Here is a 27,829-nt window from a genome sequence, read left to right as displayed (position 1 = left end):
AAACCTATGTACAATGAGTAAAAATAGAAACAAAAGTAAACTGATGACTGTGGGCAGTGCGAAGTGTCACCTGCATGCATTCCATCAGCTTAAAATAAATAAATAAATAAATACATAAATAAATAAATAAAATACAATAAAAATTCTGATTCTTGACAATCCTGATCATTTAGACAAACCTCTCTTAGCATAAGGTGACAGTTTGGGTTCTGACATTTAAGATAAGAGAATCCTTTATTAGTCCCACAGTGGGGAAATTCACATTGTTGCAGCAGCTAAGGGATAGTAAAGCACTCAGTACAAAAATAGACAATAAGAAGTACAATGTGTAACAGTAATAATAATAATAAAAAATTAAAAAAGTCAGAAAAATATTTACAAATAATTAAATATTTTTTTCTGATCTTAATAAATAAACATTTTGTCCATTTTATAATTATTCTTATTCATTAATTCTTCTTATTATTATAATTTGTGGACAAAATGTGTCAATAAATCAACCCTAGATGATCAGTGTGAATAAGGAGGCACAGTAAAATAATATGAATATGAGTAATTGATGGTTGCTGTTTGGTAATTTGTATGGCAGAAAACCTCGAATGAATCTAAAATGTTTGGGACAAAGTGTGTTCCACTCATTCCAGTCATGATGTTCCGTTAGGTTTTGTTTTACTGGTCCTGTAGTTGTAGTTGTAGGGGAATAGAAGTGCACGGGAGCCGCATGTGTCTAAAGAACTGATATACGTATTTCTAATTTTGCTTTGATCACGGTGTAAAGTCTATACGGAATTCATTCTAAACAGGGAGGGTGGGTTAAAAGACACACGCACGCATGCACTCTCACACACACACACGCACACACACACACACACACACACACACACGCAGAGCCGAGCCGCGCTGTGCGTCTCTAATGCGACTGGCAACATAACTGCCTTATTTACATTAAACACGCCGCAAGGTTACAGTGCAGCCGAGCGCCGCGCTTTATCACTCCGGACTTCAGACTGATGCTCGTCTCGTTTACTCTGCTTTACTCCCCCGGACTTTTTCTTTTGGAACAACTTAGGACACTTCTCTGCTAAGGTAAGGATCACACGCTTTGCCTTCCAAACAAATCCCGTTTTATTTGGAGAATACATGCTATCATTTGCCAGACGGATCTAATTAGGTTGCGCGTTCGCAAAAACGAGCGTTCGATGCCCGAGCTCGTTTAACGCCAGGCTCAGGATCGAGACAGCGAGGTCAGGATCGAACCGCGATGGTAGAAATCTAGTCAGGGGGGTTATAGACCGGATTAGGGACGATTCCCTCCCGTGCTGATTCCCGTTTTGTCCGCTTGTTCTTTTTGCACCACAATGGAGCGCTACTCTTGAACCGGCTCGCCGCGTTTCAACTCCCAGACAGGGGGAGCGCAAGGCTAGATATGGAAATGCCTTGCGTCCTGATGATCCCTATTAACACATTTCTGGAAGAAGAAATCTTAAAATAGTGTGTACTATAATAACGCGTGTTTTTGTTTATTTGTTTGGTTTTTTTTGGGGTGGGGGGGTTTGTTTCTTTCACGGTGGGATAGGGATCCTCAAGGCGGACGCTTCTAACAGGTCCCGAGCGCACTTTTATTTACGCCTCTTCAATATGCGCCTGGCTTTATTAGGCTATTTCTGTCTGTACTTTTTGGTTAGTCTATATCTAAAGGTAAGAATGAATTCGTTTTATATTATTATTTTATGTTCGAGTGTGTGTTTGTAGTTTTGATTCTATAGCCGCTTTAAACTGTTGGACCAATTCGGTGTATCAAGCGTTACCGTTAGATTTATTCCTCGTCTTGATTAGACGCACCAGGTTACAATTAAAAATAACACCCACAGCCAGGTTTTACGCGCAGCATTCGTGTAGAAGAAAGCACAGTCTGATTTAAAGCAATCGGTCATACAGGAACACTTTCTTCATTAATTATGCCACAGTGAACCTCCTTCATTTCATTAATTCGTATCCTGTTTACGCATTCGATCAATCCAGTGCGCAAAACTGCGCTCAACTTTTAATATCAGCCAAACTTTCCAAACAAGTTTTGTCCAGCATCTGGTACAGCATACAGAGCCCAAGCTTCAGATGAAGTGCTAAAACTTTTGCCGAGGAGTCCAGGCATTTTGTCCCCCCCCCCCCGTCGAAGCAAGAAGGCACAATGCTTAAAGCCGAGGGGCATAATGATGATATTAATGACATATAACAATGAGATAAAATCTGATTTAAATGATTTGCGCATTTTGTGCTAAAACATTTTGTCTGGCTCGACGTGCCCTTATCGAGTGCCATGTCTAGCCTATAACGCATGAAATACTGTATGACAACTGTTATACGCGCAGCCAGGCTTTTTTAACAGTAGAACAATAGAATTATATGGAATTATAATCATCATGTTTTGTGTATTATGTATTTAAAACATTTAGAATTATTAGTACTATTTGTTCCATGATCACACATTTGACAACTTACAGCTACAAAAGCACACGTAACAACTTTAACACACGTTGATGTAAAATGTAGCTATGGAGTGCGCAACTGTAATTAGGTGCGCACTAAAATAAGCTTGCTTATACACATCATCCATCATGTGGATATTTTTTAATAAATATGTGCTAATTATTCCACCTACAAAAGCAACACAGATAGGTTCACTAGATTAACCGCAGGTGTCCCCATGCAGGCTTTTGAGTTTTAAGGAGGCAGCTGCCCATTGGAGAAGATACAGCCAGAGGAATTGAGATAAGTCAGGAGCCATCGTAGCATCCATAAAATGTAGATTAAAAAATCTAAATAATCACTCAACATTGCAATTGATTGTCTTTTATTTCACTCCTATTATTTTGATTTTGGTTCATTTAGTTTCTGCATGATGTGCATGATTAATACTGACTTGTATCTCTTCATTTAAAATACATATGCATACATAAATGTGCTAAAAAGATGAATACATTAATAACATATGCTGATTGATTCTACCCATACACAATGAATTGATTCATTCAGTTGTAAAAGTAGAAATTATAATTAAGTCACATGTAACACCAACTTGTGTCCATAGACTTAATAAAAATAAGATGCTAAAAAGGTGAATCAGACTTACGTTAAAGTAAATCTATTTGCAGTTCCTTAAATATCATTTTTGATGGCATGTTTGATGCCACCACGAACTGAATTATTCACTCACACACTTAACACCAGTGCTGTTCACATTATGTAATATTGTTACATATAAATTGTTCATAGCTGAAGGAAATGTTTTGTAATATCCATCCATCAAAAGGTTCCGTAAACTAGAAATTGTTCTTTTATGCTTATTACTAAATATCCTTATTCAGGATCTGATCAAACTGCGCCACTTTTACCAGTTGCTCACTCAAATAGTACATGCATCCTCCTATAATTATCCATATAATATGGGATCCGCATAATATGTATTATTATAATGTTGTTTAATTAATTTTTGTATTTAGAATAAAAAATACTAGTTCAATAGGTCCTGGAGAAAGCTACCTGAGAATACATGTAAGGGATGTGACCCCAACAAGGCAGGATCTGCTTTACGATCCATAAAGTGTGATTCATATGAGCAAATAATCACCAGCCATACTGTTACTGTGTGGTGGTTATTGTTTTTCTTTTCCATTTCTAATTCATTTTAATTTTAACGATTGCTTTTTTTTCCCCTTTAACATTCTCATGATTTATTTTCGCATATTCGTTGGAAGTTGGAAGGAAATGAAAGTGCAACGCAACCTCCTCCACCAAATATCCCTTGTTAAAAGTATAGACATGGGGTGTAAACAAGACCCAGGCATTGTTAGACACTATTTGTGGCAGATAAAGTATCAGTAATAGTGTCTGGGCGGATGCATTTTTTCTCAGCTCTTCTGTCAGCTCTTTTCTCAGCGCATTCACATGCAGTCAGATTGTCATAGGTTTCAATCCTAAAGAATGGACGCGGTCACTTTCGATGTCAGAGTCAGTTTGTGTGGTTTAGTGAGATGAACTAAACTGCGGGATGAAATGTAATAAACAACACACAGGTTATTTATTTATAGATGATGAGAAAGGAAAATTATTGCAGAAGATGTAGTGGTGTGTGTGTGTGTGTTAGTGTGTGTGCATATGGAAGTGTGTATAGGATTCAGCCTTATTTTCTATATGGATGGGAATGAAAGTGTGCTTTTTTACATATGTAGAAAAAATATTCAGGGTTTCCTAATAACATTTATTGATTGTTTTTTTATTTATCATTTTGGTGACAATACATTTAAGAATCACTTACCATTATGAATGCTTGAACCAGATTAATAGCAATATACAGTATTTATACTGTAGAAAAGTTTCCTCTTATACTATTCCTCTTATACTATATGGACAAAAGTATTGGGACACCCCTTCTAATTACTGAATGTATCTGTTTCAGCCAAATCAATTGCAAACAGATGTAATAAATCAATTATAAAAAGGAATTGACAGACTTCCAACTTTGCAGCACAAAGCACAGAGCCTTGACCTCATCCCCTCGAAACAGCTTTCGAATGAACTGGAACATCACTTGAGGCATTTTTGACATCACTGCCCAGCCATACAAACGCTCTTTTGACTGAATGGACACAAATTCCCACAGATGTACTTCAAAGTTTTGTGAGAAGCCTTCTCAGAAGAGTGGCTGCTGCTAAAGCTGAAAAGATCACATAGAGATAATTCTACGTATATTACTGTAGTACCGGATGTCTAGCAAGCTCATGGTCAGGTGTCCAAATACTTTTGGCCATATTTGACGCTTTACTGTGTTATCTGCTGTTTAATTTCTGACATTCAGATCTTTCTTTAGCAATTTTTTGGAAATGTGATCATAATTTACTAAAGATGGCTACACGTTGGATCTGATTCGATGGGGCTAGACAGCCCAAGCCAATCCTGTCAAAATGTCTCCTCCCTGGTGTCTCCACTCTCATTTACATATGCGCCCATTCGGCACACTGGGTGTGCTGGTGTGTATTGTGTGCTAGAACTTGGCACTGCCCGGGACAGCCAGCGACCCTCCCCCTTTTGCAGTCTGCTATGGGCATGGAGGTGTGCGATCTTCCCCGGATGGTGCCAGGATGGTGTCTTGGCTGGTGACTTAACACGGGGCAGACGCGAGCGCCCTGTTTCCCCCTCTCTCTCTGTATGTCTCACCGTCTCTCCATCTTCGTCTCTTCAGGCCTGTCAGTCTCGGGCTCAGCCGACTGGATCCAGGCTGGAGCCTCAGAGACGTGATCAAACAGCCATTCCACACTTAAATGCTTCTCTGCTCCTTTTAATTGGAGGAAATTGTCTTCCAGATGCCCGGGCCTTAGTCAGGCTGCTCCAGGGGGGCGGTGTGGCACCGGGGCCGGACCGATTAGCTATTAATTTATATATGCTGTGGAGATTCTGAGTTTCTGTACAATAAGTGAGCCGGGTTTGTTTGATTGGGGTGCTTGTGTGGCGCTTGCTTGTTACTAACCTTGATGGGCAAGGTTAAGGTGTAGTTAGGGAAACTGGTAATATGGAATCTTTAATAACAATAAGTTATAGATCAGTGAACATTAGAATATTAATCATTAGTAAAGCTGTGAGCTATGCAAATAATAAATATTGCAATATAATAATATTTATTCATTATCTTCATGGTACTCTCTGTACTTTCTTTAAAAAATAAAATAATAATAATAATCATATTTTTTTAAATTTCTTATTTATCTATTTATTAAATAAAAATAAAAGCAATTGTTATTTATTAAATAATAATTAACACAATTGGTATTCTCAATAATAATAATAATAATAATATTTTTTACATTTATTATTTATCTATTTATTAAATAAAAATAAAAGCAACTGTTATTTATTAAATAATTAACACAATTGGTATTCTTAATAATAATAATAATAATAATAATTTATTTATGTTTATTAAATAAAAATAAAAGCAACTGTTATTTATTAAATAATTATTAACACAATTGGTATTCCTAATAATAACAATAATAATAAAAGTAAAAATAATGATAATAATAATATTATTATTAATAATAAGGAATATTATTATTAATAATAATAATAATAATAATAAAGAATATTATTAATAATAATAATATTAATAACAATATTTTTAAATATATATTTTAAATACTTCTGTTAGATATTAAAATATTTATGCATCACTGAACTGCATTATATTATTATATAACCTCAATATATCTACATTCTATAAGTCAGGGTGTGGCTCCACGCTGATCCGCAATAAAAAAAAAACATTTCAGCATTGTCTTAAAATCACACATTCGGAAATGGGTGCCTTACATTACTTTTTAGGCCTGTCTTTCTCAATTGATTCCGCTTGTAAGACCCATCAATATCTGTCAGGCAGAGCCGAAGACGCAGTTCATCATGTCATCGCGTTCACCGTACAGACGGGAGTCCGTTTGTGACTACTGACAGTTGTCAACTTTTGTCTTTAGCAAATAATTATAGTCGAAAGAAGAACATTTAATGCTCTGCGTGTCATTTATTGTCATTTAGAGCTGAGCGCTGATTTGTTAGACTTTCTGGATGTGTTCAAGAGCACCAAAGAGAGAGAGAGAGAGAGAGAGAGAGAGAGAGAGAGAGAGAGGGTTAAAGAGTGGAAGTTTTCTAAGCAGCCTAATCACAGCCATCAGTGTAGTGTGTGATCTAAGAATAAAGAATGCCCTGACAGATGAGGTGGTGACGAACGAGCTTGTCTCTACTGCCTCATGCCAGGGTGCCACCAGAAGGAGCGTCTGTCTGTCTGCCGGGCGAGTGAGAGAGAGAGAGAGATACAAGGGGTCTAAGATAATACCCCACCCTGGGGCGATTCTAGTAGCAAAGTCTGTCCGGTATTGCTATATTGAGGAGTTGGGAAAAACATACATCATAGTACAACTCAAACGGTGACGACAGAGCTAAACAGATGTGCCAGATGCTTCATGCTTCATCTTCTTCTGAATTTCGCTCATTCAGAAATAGTGTACGCCTGTCACAGAGGGGCCAATCGTATTCACCTGTTCACATCATACTTTTGTACTTTGTTTTTACTTAAACATTTTGACTGGTGGTCAGGGTCACAGTGGCTCCGAAACACACCTTCTGAAAGAGGAATCCATCACAGGGTTACCATTACACATTTACTAAGACTCCTGTATGACTCCCGTATGCATAGGGCAGTGATAGCTCAGTGGTTAAGGTACTGGACCAGTAATCAAAAGGTTGCCGGTTCAAGCCCCACCGCCACCACGTTGCCACTGTTGGGCCCCTGAGCAAGGCCCTTAACCCTCAATTGCTCAAAATTGTGTTCAGTCCTAACTGTAAGTTGCTTTGGATAAAAGCGTCTGCTAAATGCCGAAAATGTAAATGTAAATATGTGTGTTTAGAAGTTTCATAAAAAAAAAAAAAAAAGAGTACAGAGTTTGGCATGTTCTCTGTGTGCTTACATGGATCTATTTTGATGACTCAGTCTTTTTTCCAGGATAGATTTGCGCCTCTAAAATTGTCCCTCATGAATAAGGGAGTGAATGAGGGGCCGGATGAGTGTATATTGCTCTCAGATGAGCTGATACCCCCTCCAAAATCAGGCCTCTGTTTATTCCTCGTTTCTGTATTCGAATGATTTTCTTTTTGCTTGTTTTTTCTAACATTAATTCCCATCTCGAGCTAAAAATAAAAACGAAGGTGTCAGTTCGGGAATCAGGTTGGTTAATCTTATTGGCAAGGATTTACGTCAGGTGGTCTGGCACGTTTTTGAAAGCTTTGTTAATAGCTCAATCGCTGTATGTTCACAGGTTCAATTCTTTACAAGTTACACTTAAGGCTGAGAAACGTTTAGGCAGCGGTCCAGTAATTATTTCATTACAGTCTGAACCACCCTGATATTGTATGTTTATTTGTGTGGATCGAGAATCTGGGTCTATCATACAGATCAGGGTTCCTTGATCAAGCCCTCCTAGATTTGAATCAGGTGTACACGGCTACAGGGCTCCAGAACTAGAGAGGAGAAACTTGAATATACGTACACTGATCAGCCATAACATTAAAACCACCTCACTGTTCATTCTATCAGCTCCACTTACCATATAGGAGCACTTTGTTTTTAGTTCTACAATTACTGACTGTAATCCATCTGTTTCTCTACATACCTTTTTAACCTGCTTTCACCCTGTTCTTCAAACGTCAGGACCCTTCTGGAGGCAGGTGGATCATTCTCAGCACTTCAGTGACAATGACTTGGTGGTGGTGTGTCAGTGTGTGTCGTGCTGGTATGAGTGGATCAGACACAGCAGTGCTGCTGGAGTTTTTAAGTACCGTGTCCACTCACTGTCCACTCTATTAGAAACTTCACCTTGTCGATGTAAAGTCAGAGACGATCGTTCATCTATCGCTGCTGTTCGAGTCGGTCATCTTCTAGACCTTCATCAGTGGTCACAGGGCGCTGTTGGCTGGATATTGTTGGTTGGTGGACTATTCTCAGTCCAGCAGTGACAGTGAGGTGTTTAAAAACTCCATCAGCGCTGCTGTGTCTGATCCACTCATACCAGCACAACACACACTAACACACCACCACCATGTCAGTGTCACTGCAGTACTGAGAACGATCCAACACCTAAATAATACCTGATTTGTGGTGGTCCTGTGGGGGTCCTGACCATTGAAGGACAGCATGAAAGCAGGTTAAAAAGGTATGAAGAGAAACAGATGGACTACAGTCAGTAATTGTAGAACTACAAAGTGCTTCTATATGGTAAGTGAATAAATAAGGAGGTGGTTTTAATGTAATGGCTATATATACTGTATATATATCTTAACAAGCATGATCAAGCAGCATGAAGGCTGAGTTTTGCTTTATTAAAGTGTTTTACTAATATAAAGCCTCATGAGGAGAAATTAAAAGCATGCAACACTATTATTGTATTGATTTTACCCACATTAAAAGCATTTCTTCCTTTCCGTCTATTTATTTATTTTTTATTAATTATTTCTGTCTTCCTTGCTGTCTCTCTCTCTCTCTCTCTCTCTCTCTCTCTCTCTCTCTCTCTCTCTCTCTCTATCTTTCTCATTTTTTTTCTTTTCTTTTGTTCATAAATAGGAATGTGTTATCATGTAGATAATAAGTACATGTTGACAGCTCATACATTCCCAGATGTAACCTTACATGCCATCCTCTTACTGAGCAAGATTCCACAAAATCCCAAGCACTTCTTACAGTGTTAGATTCTGACATATTTTTAAGGCGGTTGTTGGTATTATGTTGATGTTTTAAAGTTGCACTTGAGCTACGGACCCTCATTCTGTACTGTATCTGATCTATTACTCACACACTCACTCACTCCCATAAAACCCAGGCACACACTGGGTGAATATGTGAAACTTCTTACAGATAGTGACTGGAACTGATTACAAAATAGAGAGAGAACATAAGACACATAAATTCCACAAGTTTACATTGTAGTTTAAATGATTAAATGTATCATATAACATTTTAACATATGCTTTGCTTATTAAGTCCAATTTATGTTCCTGAATAGCTTGAATACGTGGCTACAGAGTTAAATTTGTATTAGTGGAACTTGTTGGTGTGTGTACTGCATTAGTAATAATAATATTGATAATTATAATAATAATAATAATAATAGTAATAGTAATAATAATATAATAATAACAATATTAATAGTAATAATAATAATAGTAATAATAATAATAATAATAGTAATAATTTACATTTTACATTTACAGCACTTAGCAGACGCCTTTATCCAAAGCTACTTACATTTACAGTTACAGTATACAGTCTAAGCAATTGAGGGTTAAGGGCCTTGCTCAAGGGCCCAACAGTGACAACCTGGCAGTGGTGGGGCTTAAACCAGCGACCCTCTGGTCACTGGCCTAGTACCTTAACCACTAGGCTACAGCTGGCCCTAAAAATGCCCTAATAATTATAATAAAAGTAATAATAAAAGTAATAATAATAACAACAATAATAACAGTAATAATAATAATAATAATAGTAATAATAATAATAATAATAACAGTAATAATAGTAATAATAATAATAATAACAGTAATAACAGTAATAATAATAATAATAATAATAATAATAATGATAGTAATAATTATAATAATACTAGTCATAATAATAACAACAATAATAATAGTAATAATAATAACAACAATAATAATAATAATAGTAATAATAATAATAAAATTAATAATAATAACAATAATAATAACGGTAATAATAATAATAGTAATAACAGTAATAATAATACTACTACTAATAATAGTAATAATAATAATAGTAATAACAGTAATAATAATACTACTACTAATAATAGTAATAATAATAATAGTAATAATAAGCTTTTGCGTGATACAGTGGTGGGCTAGTGTAATACATCACTGCGTCACCCAAAAGCTGTTGGCTGGCCCGAGCTTCCACACAGACATAATTGGCTATGTCTCAATTGGTTGACCGAAGGGCATTCCTGCCTTACGGCTAGTGTTTCCTGATGTCACTGGACCACAGCAATCATGATGCGAATCAGTTGATGCGTTTTAATGTTAGGCGCTCTAAATATTTCTGATCAGTCTTAAATGTCCATTACCCCTGAATAAAAATAAGTATTTTAGGAATGTTTATACCATTATACCATTAAACCATTATACAATGATTATATACTGTATATATATATAAAAATACTTTAAGCTTTGTGAAAGCTGCATGCTTAAACGTATTTAACGAACTCTACTTGATCTGCGAATGTGATCTGAATGAACGAAGCTCAATGGCAGCTCTTGTCCATCTGGCCCGGTTATACGGAGGCGTGCCACAAGGAACGCTCAGCCCCTCGTCTCAATAGAGGACTGTGTGGAGTCACTCCGGTTTACACAGCCTTGAGAGAGACGGACAGTCGCTTCGGCCTTGCCGTGTTCACCCATGACAGCCACTTAATCACTCGACCATCAATCTTCGGTGGGTCACGTGATATCTGGATTTAAAATCCAAAAATAGATTGTTATGGTTCAAACATTTCGCTTTGTGTCTTTATGTGGCGACGTGAGATGGCACAGACGGAGCTCTGTAAGAAACGGCAAATTACAGGCATTGCGTGTTATAGAAAAAAGGCTTTGTGAACTTGTCTGTCAATCAATGCATGTCTGGCAGTTTGATTTTCATTTGAAGTCATTGTTCATTTCTTTATACTAAGGGCGCTTGGGTGGCACTACACAGACATGATTGGGGTGCCTACAAAGCCCATCCATTGGAAGATGCACTTGACGCTTGCATTGTAAGTACTCTGCCAAATGAGATATATGAACCAGATCTACTGTATTATGATCTACTGTGCCTCACTACATTGGCTGCCTGTTCAGCACAGGATTCATTTTAAAGTGCTTTTATTTGTTTTTAAAGCGCTTAATGGTCAAGCCCCGGCTTATCTCAGTGGTATGCTTTCTCCCGCAACCACACAGCGTTCTTTAAGATCAGCCACTCAGAACTTGTTGACTGTTCCTAGGGCTCGTTTGAAGCTAAAAGGTGATCGTGCACTCTACCTCCCAATATTCGACAAGCACCTTCGGCCGCTGTTTTTAAATCACTCCTAAAAACATACCTTTATAAGCTGGCATTTGAACAGTGAGGAGCCGTGGTAATTATAATTGTTTAGTCTATTTTTATCTGTTTTTTTAATTTTTTGTATTTTCTCTCTTACTTTGGTCAACGTAAGTTGTTTTAAGAGTGCTTTATAAATCAAATTTACTTACTTACTTACTTACTGTAGTACTAAATACGGTTCATTCACCCATTCACTCACACCTACTAGTATAGTTTAGGTGTTAAGAACTCCCAAGTGGATTAGGAGAAACACTGACAGTAACCGGCACTGTGCTAGATTCTAATAAAGAGGCTCAAGCAACAGATCTAAGAGGAATCCCAGGACAGTCAGGGGGGGTTAATGACACCCCAACCATTTCCAGGTCACGACCTGGAACCCTGACGGGTGTGCCCCAAGTAGTTCTCCCTCGAGGGATCATGGAAGCAGGACTGATGTTCAGTGCTTGCTGTGTATTGTGCTGAACTATTACTGCACACTGTTATATTCCACATATAACATATCATATATTCCTGGACCTCGGGTGCATAATTTGATCTCTGAAATAACAGGAGCCTCAGTAAAATCGGTGTACTTCATACGAAAAGAACGGACTGAGCTGCGCTGTGTACGCTCACACTGGCGCGCACACACACACACACATCACTGACCGTGCTACAAATCGAATGAGAAGTGCTTCTGAAAGCCGGACATTCCCAGCCAGGTCTCACGGGTTATTACTACAGCGCCTGGATTTCTTTAGCCTGGGGGATTTTCGGTTCGCTGTCTGTACTTATTCACTCCGCTCGCTACCTGGGGCTAAGAATAGATCTTTTCTTAGTCAAACATGTACCGCTTGATTATCGGAATTTTACCGTTTCAAATATTTTGACAATTTCCAGTCGTAAGCTGTAGGACTTTAAACGAGCACTAATGAATCCGGTCTGTTTGTGTTCGGCATGTTACGTCTGGTCTTTTGGGGTGGCGGTATATTTAGTGTCAGTGGTGCGTGTTGTGTATAAAGTGATGGACAAAATAACGGAAATGGCACTTTATAGCAGTTTGATATGCATCACTGTGGCATGTTAATGAACATACAGTATACCAGTATGTATAAGCTATGAAATACCTCTAAATTACGCTGGCCCACTACTGCTGGGATCCAGATTTGAATCCCAAGCAGCGCTATCGGCCCGTCAATAATGACTGATTCCAGGGAAGCCAGACCTGCTGCATCCCTGACCAGAATAAATTGGTGGTTCGTTTGTTTATTAGGATTTTAACATCATGTTTTACACTGTGGTTACATTCATGACCGGAATTCAGTTCAATTCAACTTTACTGTCATTATACAATACAGGGTTTTACAGTATAACGAAACACTGTCAAGTAGGAACGGTAGTCACTCATTACCCAAGGTTCAGCAGTTCACAAGGTCGTGTCCTGGGCAATTTTGTATCTCCAATTCACCTCACTTGCACGTCTTTGGACTGCGGGAGGAAACCGGAGCACCCGGAGGAAACCCACGGGACACGGGGGCACGGAGAGAACATGCAAACTCCACACAGAAAGGACCCGGACCGCCCCACTTGGGGATCAAACCCAGGACCTTCTTGCCGTGAGGCGACAGTGCTACCCACTTAGCCACTGTGCCGCCCCGAGTAAAGAGGTGGTAAAACAGGTGGGATTGCCAAACCTGTGGCGACTAACATGGCCTAACATGGACAATCAGCATCCAAAGCTCATTAGATTAGTTGCATACTGCCCCAAAAGTACAGCTCCAAAAATTGACCCCAGAATGAAATGACCAATCCTAATAGAAATGCTATGTTGTCAGCAGCACAAAACTGGCAAATTCTAACATAACTTGGTATCATATTTAGGGGTTATTCTGGTGGTACGAATGCCCTCTCTGATGTAACCCTGGCACTGAGAGCTCTCTGACAAATGCACCTCATAATGAATGGCTAGGTTGTTCGGCCATCCCCCCCTTTCAGACATAGCCAATCGAAGATTCGATTCCAAGCGTCCAGCTACATAACTTACAAAACCAGGACCTCTAAGCAATACAAACAAATACTTATTCACGTTTATGAGACCGAATTCGCTCCAGGATGGGAGTTATCGGTATCCCGCTGGTGCGTCACATGCATAACACCGTGTCTTTGTCATCCGTAAGGTGTAAATCCACGCCATATGTTTGTATACGCTTTGTATTTGTTTAATTTATTCTTGTGTTTTTTTGTTTTTTTTTTGCTGTTTCGGGCTGGGGTTGCATTCGGCTTTGTTAGTTAATTAAAAGCATGTCGCCTCTTCCCTCGACTCGCGCAGGTGAAGGTTAAAACGCTGATAGTGCCACTTTGAAACTGACGTGCCAGTCACGGTTAATGAAACGTCGTTCGCCCTGCCTTTGAAGCACCTATCGTTTAAAAGCGGAGCTATATAAAAATAGCGGACGGCTGTTGATAAGCAGCGTGGCATAATTCGTACAGGAACCTCATGGGGGGGAGGGGGGTGGTCGACGCTGTTAATCAGGGAGCAAGGTTGAAAATGGATATTAGCTAAACGATGATGACGTCGGGGTGACACTGCTTCACACGCCTCGAGTGGATCACGTGGGTCGCCAGGTTCACAGGTGGCTATTAGGGGGTGTTATGAAGGGGGGAGATTAAAAACCGCCACCCGTCTGATTCTCTTCTTCTTCTTATATTTTCTCAGGATCTTCTTTTGGAAATCTTCTTCCGACAATCTACTAGAAGTCTTTCGGATCAAGGTAAGACCCAGTTACCGTACAACTTCACCAATTCCTGAGCCATTTCCAGGCTTACTTCTTTAATAATTTAATATTTTCTAATGTCACGGTCAAATAAATGAATCCACAATCTTATATCTTACTTTATATTACAACATATGGAATTTTCTAAGGTCTGGTATCATCAATCAATACTACTAAGAATGATAGTTCAGATGCCCGGATTCTGTAATGATTTTCTGGTACTTCAATAGAATCCATGCTTACATGTATTTCAACAGTTCCCAATGCCTTGAAAGAAAAGCCACATGACCATAGAGCTTATTTACAATCAAAGTCTATAAGCCTCTCGCTGGCAGACCTTCAGTTTGTTTAGTTTGTTGGCACAGAGCTGTCATCTGCGAATCTCCAACAGTGGGAAAAAACATTTGCCCCTTTAACCGTCGTCCTTATTGTGTCTAAAAGCAAATATACTTGTGTCCTCGTTCAGGCAGGTGTAGAATAGTGCGTATACTGCTGCTCACGCCTCATCCGGAACCCTTTTTCGACCATGCACTCTGCACAGGCGCCTCTCTATCTGCTCTGTCTGTCAGGGTCCTTACACTGAGTTTTGAAGATCCCACTAGAGGTGGAAAGAGTACTAAAATATTGTACTCAAGTAAAAGTACTATTACTTTAATGAATTTTTACTTAAGTACGAGTAAAATTACTAGATAGATAGATAGATAGATAGATAGATAGATAGATAGATAGATAGATAGATAGATACTTTATTTATCCCAAAGGAAATTATTGGTCTCCAGTAGTTTAACAAAGAAGAGAAAACTTAATACAAATACAAAATAAGGTAAGATACAAATACAAAAAAGGTATAGTTAGTCTAAAAATCTACTCAATAAAAAGTAACTCATTTAAAACGTTACTTAGTTACTTTATTAACAGTGGGGGGGGGGGGGGGGGGTCTCTTCTGTCTAATGCAAACAGGACAAGTGGATATAAATCTCACAATAGCTGTTTTTAATTAAAATATAATAGAAAAAGCATGTTATAGCGTGTAATGTGTCATTTTAGTCCCATAAAACTTTTTCAAACTGTATAACCACTAGTGATGTGTCGTAGAATGAATCGATTCTATTGAACGGTCCTTTAAACTGAAATAAAGGAACCGAGTCGCGCTTCTGGGAGTCGTTACATATATATATACGGCTCTTTAAAATTTTCAGGGAGTTTTTCCTTGCCACAGTCACCCTCGGCTTGCTCAACAGGGGTTTTTGTATCTGTTGGTCCTGGATTTTGTAAAGTTGCTCTGAGACAATGTCTATTGTAAAAAGCGCTATATAAATAAAGTTCACTTGACTTGACTTTAAAAGGAACCGACTCCCCATCGCCGAATTCACCGCAGCAGTTTCCCAGACGCGAGTTTTTTAACTCAGTAACGGATGTTATTTAAAATGTAGCGACTTACAATTCGTAATACAAAACATACTTAAGTAAAAGTAAAATTACTGGCTGTAAAATCTACTTTAAAAAGTACAAGTACACAAAAAAACGACTCAATTACAGTAACGCGAGTAAATGTAATTCGTTACTTTCCACCTCCCGATCCCACCCATATACAGTAGTACGGTCATCCCGCCCTAGCAGAAACGTGTCTGCTGCAGGGACTGACACTTATGCTCGCTATATGGCGCCCAGCTGATCGGAGTTTCGAAACCGAGGGGCTCAGAATCTCACTGCGCCACCTAAATACACTTTATGCCAACTGTCTGGTTTGTCAAGCTCAGCATGGTAATCAGAATGGTAATGATTAACCGGTCAATTAATTGCTTCTTCTAACCCAACAGTTCTAACCCCAACGTCTTCTGCTCATGGTTCTTATGTTCACGTTACTGTTCCATATGTTCATTAATGCCATTTACTTGGCACATCATTAGATAAAGTATAAAGACTAGTGTGTTCTATATTTTGATGACTTGCTTTAGGCTCTTGTGTGATTCCATGATCTTGTGCATTCGTTCATTGTTTCCGTGGCAAAGTGGCACAGCGGTAAAAAACACTAGCCCACTAGGTCTGATATATAGGGGTTTGAATCTCAGCGGCGCTACTGGCTGGTTGGTATCCTCCACAAAGATGGGTGGGTATGTATTGGGTTGGTTGTCAATATAGCCTAAGGATACAGCCTAATTGGGAGGTGCACTTGTCAGTGCGCTCTAAGTGCCAGTCCCAAGCCCGGTCAGGTATGCAGGCCACATTTATCCACTTTGGTGACCCTCTAAATACAGGAGCATATATATATATATATATATACTGTATATATACACACAGTATATATTTAAGAGTTTGTATGTGGACACCTATTCAAAAGCATAAGCATTAATGTATGTAGTTAAACACAGATAAGAAAGGGTGTCTACATACTTTTAGCCATATTGTGAATTTTAAACACAAAGACATTCATGACCTTTTTTTTTACCCATCAATCAACGCTTTATTAGGTAGACAAAGGAAAAGAGCATGTTTTCTGCTATCATCACAGAATAACTTCTTTTTTATGTTACACAAAACTGCTAACACACACACACACACACACACACACACACACACACGGTCAAAGTGCTCGTGCTGTTGATTCTCCCGGTAATGATGTCACAGCGATAGCGGTGGAGAGCAAATGTCTCCTGATTCCACCATTTAACGGCTGGCTGAATTGGCTGATAATGATAGCATTGGCGTCTCCAGCCGCACAGACAGACCAGACCCCGCGAATTAGCGAGAGTGGGAGAGAGCGGAGGGAGTCAGAGGAGGGGAGACAAACAGAGAAAAGGGAACCAGAGAGGGAGGAAGAAAGGCGAGCGGTGCCAGCGAAGAGCGGACGATAGAGACGTCGTCGCACAGAGAGAGAGACGTACTTAACATATCGGCGCCATGCTCTCGTACAAGCTGCCAGCGACGGGTGTGCGGCAGCGGTGATAGCGGTCGGCGAGATGACCGGCCGTCTGCAGAGCTCCTTAATGCCTCGCCACGTCTCTTTCGGGGCTTTGAAGTGAACGGGCGAGGACATCAGGGTCAAAACTTGTCGTCCGGAACCAAAATAGAATAGAATTGAAGAAGTGAATACCGATATCAACCACTTTATCCCGGCCAGGGTCTGGTTCCAGTTTCAAGGCAGGAATACACTGGACGGGTTGCCAATCCATCGCACACTCTGTGCTTCCTCCAGAGCTAGTCAATCGTGTCTGTGTAGACACAAGGATGGCACAGCTGGGATTTGAACCTAGGTCTCAGCTAAGGTAACAGACCGCTGTGCCACCCGAGCGCCAATCAGATCACGTTTTAAATGCCGATGCTGTTGGATGGGGGTTCAACTTCAAAACATACACTGAATAAATGAAGCACTTTGCATTTTCTGCATTAACCCTGCATTCTCAAGGGCCCAATAGTGGCAACCTGGCAGTGGTGGGGCTTGAACTGGCAACCTTCTGATTACTAGTCCAGTACGTTAACCAATAAGCTATAACTGCCCTACACTTTAAAGCCAAACACTGAATTAAGCTCAGCAGTTAAGGTAGTGGACTATAATTGAGAAGGGTGCCGGTTCAAGCCCCACCACTGTTCCACTGTGGGCCCCTGAACAAGGCCCTTAACATTCACTTACTTGTACTGTAATTGGAAGTGGCTTCATATAAAAGCATCTGTTAAGTTAAGGTACTGGACTAATAATCAGAAGGGTGCTGGTTCAAGCCCCACCACTGCTAAATTGCCACTGTGGGCCCCTGAACAAGGCCCTTAACATTCACTTACTTGTATTGTAATTGGAAGTGGCTTCATATAAAAGCATCTGTTAAGCAAAGGTACTGGACTAAGAATCAGAAGGGTGCTGGTTCAAGTCCCACCACTGAACAAGGCCCTTAACATTCACTTACTTGTATTGTAATTGAAAGTGACTTCATATTAAAGCATCTGTTAAGTTAAGGTACTGGACTAAGAATCAGAAGGGTGCTGGTTCAAGCCCCACCACTGTTCCACTGTGGGCCCCTGAACAAGGCCCTTAACATTCACTTACTTGTACTGTAATTGGAAGTGGCTTCATATAAAAGCATCTGTTAAGTTAAGGTACTGGACTAAGAATCAGAAGGGTGCTGGTTCAAGCCCCACCACTGCTAAATTGCCACTGTGGGCCCCTGAACAAGGCCCTTAACATTCACTTAGTTGTATTGTAATTGGAAGTGGCTTCATATAAAAGCATCTGTTAAGCAAAGGTACTGGACTAAGAATCAGAAGGGTGCTGGTTCAAGCCCCACCACTGAACAAGGCCCTTAACATTCACTTACTTGTATTGTAATTGGAAGTGGCTTCATATAAAAGCATCTGTTAAGCAAAGGTACTGGACTAAGAATCAGAAGGGTGCTGGTTCAAGCCCCACCACTGAACAAGGCCCTTAACATTCACTTACTTGTATTGTAATTGGAAGTGGCTTCATATAAAAGCATCTGTTAAGTTAAGGTACTGGACTTAGAATCAGAAGGGTGCTGGTTCAAGCCCCACCACTGAACAAGGCCCTTAACATTCACTTACTTGTATTGTAATTGGAAGTGGCTTCATATAAAAGCATCTGTTAAGTTAAGGTACTGGACTGAGAATCAGAAGGGTGCTGGTTCAAGCCCCACCACTACCACAATTGCTTTTTCAGCAATCAGCCACAATCGTAAGTCGCTTTGTATAAAGACGTCTGATACAACGATACCCAAATACAGATGCATCTCTCTCAAATGGATGAGCGTCTCCAAACACGATCTTTGGGCTCACCGAGAGTCTTAATACAGCATCAGTGTTTTTCTGGCAAAGCAAAAGTAAATAAGTAGGTCTGAATGTTAATGAACGTTCCAAGCTTTGAACACACACTCTACTGTGAGCGCCTCCCTCCTCACGCCACATTTCCAGGCCCGCGGCATGACCGGAGCGCACCGAGACGCTAGCAGGGGTTTAAAGGACAAACATTAAGCATATATTTGTATTTGTCCGTCCGGGCCGTTTTAGTCGCGCGGGTCAGAAGTGGGTAAGTGATTCGGAGAAACGTCGGTCTTAATTTAGTGTTCAACTGCTCGTTTTGCTGACGCTCACTGTAAACAGTGGTGTTCTCTTTTGGGAGCTCATTCGGAATGCTGAGTGATACTGAGTTTAATGCTAAAATGACCCGCACCTCATTTACACATTGCCAAGAGGAAACCAGAACTCCTGGTGGAAACCCACACAGACACATGGAGAACATGCAAACTCCATACAGAAAGCACCCAAACCGTTCCATCTGGGAATGAAACCCACGGTGCTACCCACCAAGCCACCAAAACTTAAATAAGAAACGTAATGTCGGGATGGCCGAGCGGTCTAAGGCACCAGACTCAAGGTTCGATGACCTTCAAGTGGAATGGAGGATTCTGGTCTCCGAACGGAGACATGGGTTCAAATCCCACTTCTGACATGATCCTTTAGGGACAGTGGTAGCCTAGTGTGTAGAGCTTTGGGCTATCAACCGGTTCAAATCCAGGCTCTGCTTATGCAGCCACTGTTGGGCCCTCGAGCAAGGCCCTTAACCCTGTCTGCTCCAGGTGCGCCGTGCGATGGCTGACCCCTCCCTGCGCTCTGACCGCAGCTTCCAAAACAAGCTGGGATATGCAAAGAAAGAATTTCATTGTACCGTACACCTGTATATGTATACATGACAAATAAGGTACTCGCTCGCTTGCCTTCACACGAGTTCATCCTGAAGCACTTTGTAGTTCAACAATTACTGACTGTAGTCCATCTGTTTCTCTACATACCTTCTTAACCTGCTTTCACCCTGTTTTTCAATGGTCAGGACCCCCACAGAGCAGCTATTATTTAGGTGGTGGATCATTCTCAGCACTGCAGTGACACTGACACGGTGGTGGTATGTTAGTGTGTGTTGTGCTGGTATGAGTGGATCAGACACAGCAACGCTGCTGGAGTTTTTTGTCAAATACCGTGTCCACTCACTGTCCACTCTCTTAGACACTCCTACCTAGTTGGTCCACCTTGTCGATGTAAAGTAGGAGACGATCGCTCATCTATTGCTGCTGTTTGACTTGGTCATCTTCTAGACCTTCATCAGTGGTCACAGGACGCTGCCCACGTTGGGGGAGTGTTTTTGGTTGGTGGACTATTCTCAGTCCAGCAGTGACAGTGAGGTGTTTAAAGAATGAGAATGATCCACCACCTAAATAATACCTGATCTGTAGTGGTCCTGACCAATAAAGAACAGGGTGAAAGCAGGTTAAGAAGGTATGTAGAGAAACAGATGGACTACAGTCAGTAATTGTAGAACTACAAAGTGCTTCTATATGGTAAGTTTTTCATATGTGTGTATCTATCTGTCTGTCCGTCCGTCCGTCCGTCCGTCCGTCCATCCATCCATCCATCCATCTATCTATCTATCTATGTATCTGTCTATCTGTCTATCTGTCTATCCGTCTATCCGTCTTTCCATCTATCCATCTATCTATCCGTCTGTCTATCTATCTATCTGTCTGTCCATCCGTCCGTCCGTCCGTCCGTCCGTCTGTCTGTCTGTCTGTCTGTCTATCCGTCTATCCGTCTGTCTGTCCGTTCGTCCGTCCATCCATCTATCTATCCATCTATCTATCTATAACTGCAGCTATTGTGCATATTGTGCATCAGATTAATCCCTGTCTGTCAAATGTCTTGATTTAGACGTGCAATTAGACCACTTTATCCCGGTCAGGGTCTGGTTCCAGTTTCAAGGAGGAATACCCTGGACAGGCTGCCAATCCGTTGCATCGCTTCGGCCACTCCTTCCTCCAGACCTAGTCAATTTACAATTGATGCAAGTATTAAAATTCAATTGATCCAATTAAATCTGCCCCTTTATTTCATTTTCATTTCATACCAATGGGAAGCACTGGGCGCAAGGCAGGACTAGCCAGTCCATTTCTCCCATCCCCTTCTGACCCACTGTGTGGGTGCCCGACCGACCGACCGACATCACCTGCTCAGATCCGAACCCAGATCTCAGCGGAGATAGGCTTGCGTGACATGATGCTCACTTTCGATACAGCATACTGCTGGAGCTAAATGTCTATTGTCTAGCTACTGTATATGCATTGACCCACATGTGCGAGCTGACCTAATATTTTTATACCTAACAGCATTTCACCTATTTTTAGTAAGTCGGGACCTTAGTGTATAGTAACATGTTTGTTTGCATCACATGAGCCATGAATCGATGTGGATGTACTACGGAAATAATGGCTGCATTACCATTTTCACACACACAGACACGTTCGTACATCTCTACATCTCACCCGGCGTCGTGATGTAGCAGCGGTGCTTGTTTGCGAAGAGCTGTCACTTGTGTGAAGAGTGTTTTAAGTAACTGCCGCTGAAGGTGAGAGTTAAACAGTATTTACTTTAGGGAATTTGCCCTTATTTATCCGCGTTATCGCTGAGTGAAGTTTAAAAGGCCTCTCGGAGAGAATTCCCTCGATGCGCAGCTTCCGTTACGCACCTTTTAAATCTTAAGATGCTTCTCCTTCCTCCTCCTGCTCCTGTTTCTGCGATAGCTTTTAGCCTTAACATACTTTTCAGGCAATTCTCCCAATCAGCGCACTTTCTTTTATGGGGTTTGTTTTACTCGCTTTTCACTGCCGTCTTTACCTCTTTCATGTCCTCGCCGTGGCGTCTGTGCCAATCGGAATCGTGTAATCGAAATTGAGAAAACGAAATAAAATTAAATTAAATGAAACACAAGTCGCCTCGTATCCCTAAAAAAGGCCGTCAGTATAAATCAGCCGAAACGTACACGGACAATCCAATCCCCCTCACCCCCGCCTAAACGGACGAACGCGATGGACAGAATCCGAGCCCGTATCAGCCGAGAACCCAAGACTTCAGCGATAATCACGAATACGCTGGACAAAATGTGTCCAAAATAGACAAACCTCTCTCTCTGTCAAGGTCAAGCCATCGTACGCAGGAGGTATCATTTCGATTTCCCTCCCTCGCCAGATCTGTCGGATACTGTAGCCAAGCGATCAGAGTACACCAGGTTCAAGATCCTGCAGAATCACACGTCAGATTGTTCTTTGTGCAGGACTTGCGCTGAGTCTGATGAAGCAGTCAGACAGATTTGATTCACACATAACGTCGCATCTAAGCTGAGCTTTATTTAACTGTAAGAGGCAGATAACACTAACAAAACAAAGTCAAAGTCTGTTGTACGTGTCCGGTGTCTGATTATAAAATTTTTTTTAACATTTGTGAATTATGACATATTTTCTTAAGAACAAGACTATGAGAAGGGATATTTGCAGCCTTGTGCAAATTGTGTATCAGATTAATAACAAAGTGATTAACAAATATGCCTGAATAAGAATTTAAGCCATTACGGGTTTAAAGCTTTGCTCAGGGGCCCAACTCAGGGGCGTGCTGGCGGTGGTGGTGCTTGAACCAGCAACCCTCAGATTACTAGTCCAGTACCTTAATACTTAATACTGTAGAATTAACCCTGTTAAATGGAACATAATTCTTCAAGCGCTCAGGTGGTGCAGCAGTCAACTAGGCTAGCCTACTACCTCCGAGACTCCATAGTTGGAATCTCAGTGGTGCAATCGGCTGGTCGGGTCTCTATACAGACGTGATTGGCTATGTATCTGTGTGTGTGATTGCCTTAGTGGCTTAACAACTTTTGTGCTTAACAGCTATGGTGAGGTGCACTTGTCGGTGTGCTCTCAGTGCTGGTCCCAAGCCTTGATAAAATAAGGAGGGTAGGATAACGTAAACTGTGCCAACTGTTCCATTCAATTCTTATTGTGTTTTTTTTTCGAACAGCTTTCCTTATAAAAAGCTAAGTGTATTTTTAAAGGTATTTATATGTTATAGTTAATGCTGTTTCTAGCCATTCAGTGACTCTATCCCCAGCTACCAGCCAAGACATAAAGCTAGCCAGTCCACTATATTTAAAGTGTGATGTAACTGGGTGGGTTTGTGCACTTGGAGGGGTTACTAACTGTCCCTGTAATGTTCAAATAAGCTACAGGTGCTTCATATTGGCCAGTGTTGCACTGATCAATAGGAGGGAGGGGATAAATAATAATAATAATAATAATAATAATAATAATAATAATAATAATAATAATAATGAATATAGTCTATGCAATTCAGAAAGTGAAGCGAGTGAACGGCAATGGATGGCTAGGGTATTGATCAAGACCCATATCTCAGGGCTTTTAAATTCCCTCCTGATTTCTTACAATCAGCTCCTAGTTGTGCATCCATGACCAAATTATAATATCATGATCTTGTTCCCCTTAGTTATAAAGCGACGTTTATAAAAAGTAGAGCCAGTGTGTAGCGGGTGTAAGGAGGGTTCTGCTGTGGTGTTCATAATTAACACTTTGGAAGATCGTCTCTGGTATTCTGACCAATCAATGCAAGATCAACCAGCTCACAAGGGCCTGGAGCTAGAAAGGAAAAGTCACGATCCTTCCTCTCGCCGGTTTTCCCATCGTGGGAGGTCCGGTTTCAAAACGAACCCCCACCCCACACACCCGCAAACCCACACACGCACCCTCCGCCAGGACGATGATCCTCCGCGATCCGGTTTCAGCGCTGACCGATCGAGGGAAGCTCGGGGAGACTTTCCTTTCGTCTATGTATTTATTCCTCTCTCTCTCCGGTGCCACCCCCTCCGCCTTTCGCTTCCGCATTTCCGCGCCTTACTGATTGCCCTAGCCTCGGGGCTCTCCGCCACACACTGCATCGGCGCGATTATATGAATGGCCTCCCGCGCCGGGGTTCGGAGCCAGAGGAGGTCCCGGTTAATGCGCGCCGGTGTGGCGGAGCGGCTAGGTGCGCCGACCTCACGGGCCCAGGTGGATCCACGGCACTCTCCCCGAGCTCCCAGCGGGCCGGGCCACTTAACCTGAAACGCCTCGCAGAGCGCCCGGTACAGGCCACATTAAACGGGAAGGGGGGGGTTGACATGGGGGGAGCAAGAAAGATGTGCCGCGATTTCCCGGATTTTTATTTTGTGTCAGACAGGCATTCCAGAGCCACAGGCTTTCAGCTAAAGCTCGCAAAGCTGGCTAATAATTCTCCACTGAACAGTATTGATCTTTATTTGCTATTATGGGACTTCTAGGCGTTGCTGCACGTTTATTTGTCTTCATTAGAGTCCCGGAGCACCTGCAGCAGCCTCACACACACATAAACCGTGTGCGCGTGTGTGTGTGTGTGTGTTTGTGAGGACGTCTGTTTACGTATTTGCATTATTGCAGGCGAAAGCTTCATTTAGAACCGAGTTGATGCCCTTCATCGATCACTGTGCCGTCTTTGTCGGAATTCAAACCAGTCGAAGCATTTCTGTATCTATTCGATTGGCAACCTGCTTGTATACTGAAGTTTGCAGCTTCGTACTTGTACTACTTCCTAAAAATGTATGTATGTCAATTTGTCAACAGATTATGAGCATTTATTTTAAAATAACATAAGGGGAGTCGCGTCAGGAAGGGCATCTGTACCAAACCAGAATGATCTGCTTTGGCGACATCGAAAATAACAGGACAAACACACATTATATCACAAATCAATGAAGGCTAGGGTTATAAGGAGGGTTAGCTGTTTTATGTTTTCTGATCAGGGTTGCGGTGGGCCTGGTTAAACCGAGACGCACCTGAACAGGATGCCAATTTATTGCAGGTCCTGGGTTCGATTCCCAGGTGGAGCCACCCAGGTCCTTTCTGTGCAGAGTTTGCAGACGCCTTTATCCAAAGCGACTTACATTACAGATACAGTATACAGTCTGAGCAGATGAGGGTTAAAAGCATTGCTCAAGGGCCCAACAGCAGCAACCTGGCAGTGGTTGGGCTTGAACCAGCAACCTTCTGATTACTAGTCCAGTACCATAACCACTAGGATACGGCTTGCACCTTCTTCCCGTGTCTGATGGACAAATAGACTACACCTAAAGTAACAACTTGGCAGTGGTGGGGCTTGAACCAGCAACCTTCTGATTACTAGTCCAGTACCTTAACCACTAGGATACGGCTTGCACGTTCTTCCCGTGCCTGATGGAACATTAATATAAAAATGGTTCCTCTAATGAACCTCATCACACTTACTGTCATACCTCAGAAATCAGGAGCCGAACCCGGTATAAAATAAACAGCGTCCGATCGCCGAAACCGGCCCGAGATCAGACGCATTAATAAGCCCCGCGCGCGATGGGGGTGGAAGGAGCAAGATGGAATCCATTACACATAAACACCCTTCAAGCAGTGATGGGATGATCCACTGGGATTAGGCCGGAAATCCTGATGGACGTCGAAAAGGTGACCACACACAGAGGGAGCGCTGCAACACACGCCCTGGTAGACGGTGCACGCTCACACGTGCGCACACAGACACGCACACACGATTGATATTAGCTCTCCAAAGTTATACGCACTCTCAGAGGAAATAAACAGGGTCAGCATAGAGTTCTCAGGTCAGTTCAGAGGGTGTAGGGTCAATGCTCAGGGTCACAGCTTTAGTCTGTGTTAGTGTAACAAGTTCAGGGCTTGGAATGAACACCATCCCCCAGTAAATCAAGCACTGGAAGCCTAATAGTGCTGATTGCGGCTTCGAATCCCCTGCCATGCAGCCACTGTTAGGTCCTTAAGCAGGGTACAATCCCTGACCCCACCCTCTGACCCCAGAAGAATTGGAAGGCAGTCTATTATAACTCGGCCCTATGAGTATTTTGCTCATGATACATTGGCTGGATGGTTGGATGGATGGAAGCCCCAGACCCACCATGATCTTGACCAGGGTAAATTGGTTAGTAAAATGCACACAGTGTCGTATACATACATATGTCATACATACATGCATCCACTGTTAGGTCCTTGAGTTGGGTCCTAATCCTGTAGTACAATGCCCGACCAATGCCCGCTCTGACCCTAGCGTCCAAACAAGCTGGGATGTGCGCACCTGTATACACGTGTATATGAATATATGACAAATAAAGACGTTCTATTATAGTTTGACTCATGATGGATTGGCACCATGTCCAGGGTGTGTTCCTGCCCTGTACCCTATGTTCCTAGGTTGCTCCAAACCCGTCATGATCCTGATCAGGGTAAAAATGAATGTACAGATGAATGTAAGGACATATCAGGTGCTGATTACATTTAAGCAGACTGCTTCAGTCTATACAGCATTAGATATGCATGATGGCATCTTCACATCGTGCCTCTATATTATTAAAAGTTGTTTGCCCATAGGCCGCTCCTGCGCGTACGCTAGTCTGACAGATGGCCACGTCGTTTCTTATTTCTAATAGATCACAGCCATAAGTAAAGCAAAGCAGAACGACGCCACCGGCCCGGCGTTCCTTACATACCGTATCAGTGGCTCCGTTAAACAGGGTCACACCGAGCGCACACGCGCATCTTCGCTCAGCCAGGATAATTACATAAAATAGTTTCAGAAACCGTTGCACGCTTCGGTCCGAGCCAAGCGAAACGCCGGCGCTTGTTTGCATTGCGTCTGGCGGTATTAAGCGCACAGAACCGAGGGTATTTTTAGACTTGGGTATTTTGTTCAGCCGTATCTCTTCATCTTGTCAGCAGTGATGAACGAGCCTCTTTAAAAATGACGGGATCTGAAGTTAAGCAAAAGTTACCCGGATATATTAGGGCTACGTCTAATATTAATATCGGTGCTTTTGATAATTACTACTAATAGATGAAAGCTGCAAGATCATTTGTTTGCTTTGTTATTTTGGTCATGCAGCCAGTGTTTCCAGGTGCCAGGTGGTCCTGGACCCAGTGTGCTTCAGACCTGAACAAAGCACTTAGTTTAAATAAATCTATTCATTATTATTGTTGTTATTTTTGCTGCAGTCGAGGCATTAGGTACAGGGTCTGATCTATCTATCTATCTATCTATCTATCTATCTATCTATCTATCTATCTATCTATCTATCTATCTATCTATCTATCTATCTATCTATCTATCTATCTATCTATCTATCTATCTATCTATCTATCCATCCACCCACCCACCCATCCATCCATCCATCCATCCACCAACTTACCGATCCATCCATCCATCCATCCATCCATCCCTCCCTCCCTCCCTCCCTCCCTCCCTCCCTCCATCCATCCATCCATCCATCCATCCATCCATCCATCCATCCATCCATCCATCCATCCATCTATCTATCTATCTATCTATCTATCTATCTATCTATCTATCTATCTATCTATCTACAGTGTATCACAAAAGTGAGTACACCCCTCACATTTCTGCAAATATTTGATTATATCTTTTCATGGGACAACACTATAGACATGAAACTTGGATATAACTTAGAGTAGTCAGTGTACAGCTTGTA

The 27,829-nt window shown here is 41.5% G+C and overlaps 1 protein-coding gene and 1 non-coding gene across 3 annotated transcripts in view; both read left to right on the top strand.

The window, feature by feature from the left end:
* The first annotated feature begins 1,069 nt into the window (after window positions 1-1,069).
* The window catches only part of znf536 (zinc finger protein 536), a 310,124-nt gene continuing 283,364 nt past the window's right edge, over window positions 1,070-27,829 (top strand). For both annotated transcript variants that reach the window (XM_062989495.1, XM_062989497.1), the window contains exons 1-2: window positions 1,070-1,086; window positions 14,382-14,436. The gene's annotated coding sequence lies outside the window, so the exon portion shown is untranslated. The remainder of the gene's footprint in view (window positions 1,087-14,381; window positions 14,437-27,829) is intronic.
* Window positions 19,782-19,894, top strand: trnal-caa (transfer RNA leucine (anticodon CAA)). Its single transcript has 2 exons — window positions 19,782-19,819; window positions 19,849-19,894. It is a non-coding gene; the product is annotated as a tRNA-Leu (tRNA).

This window comes from Trichomycterus rosablanca, chromosome 27 (genome assembly GCF_030014385.1).
Source record: "Trichomycterus rosablanca isolate fTriRos1 chromosome 27, fTriRos1.hap1, whole genome shotgun sequence".
Taxonomy (NCBI): domain Eukaryota; kingdom Metazoa; phylum Chordata; class Actinopteri; order Siluriformes; family Trichomycteridae; genus Trichomycterus; species Trichomycterus rosablanca.
This window is presented reverse-complemented; position numbering and strand designations above follow the sequence as displayed.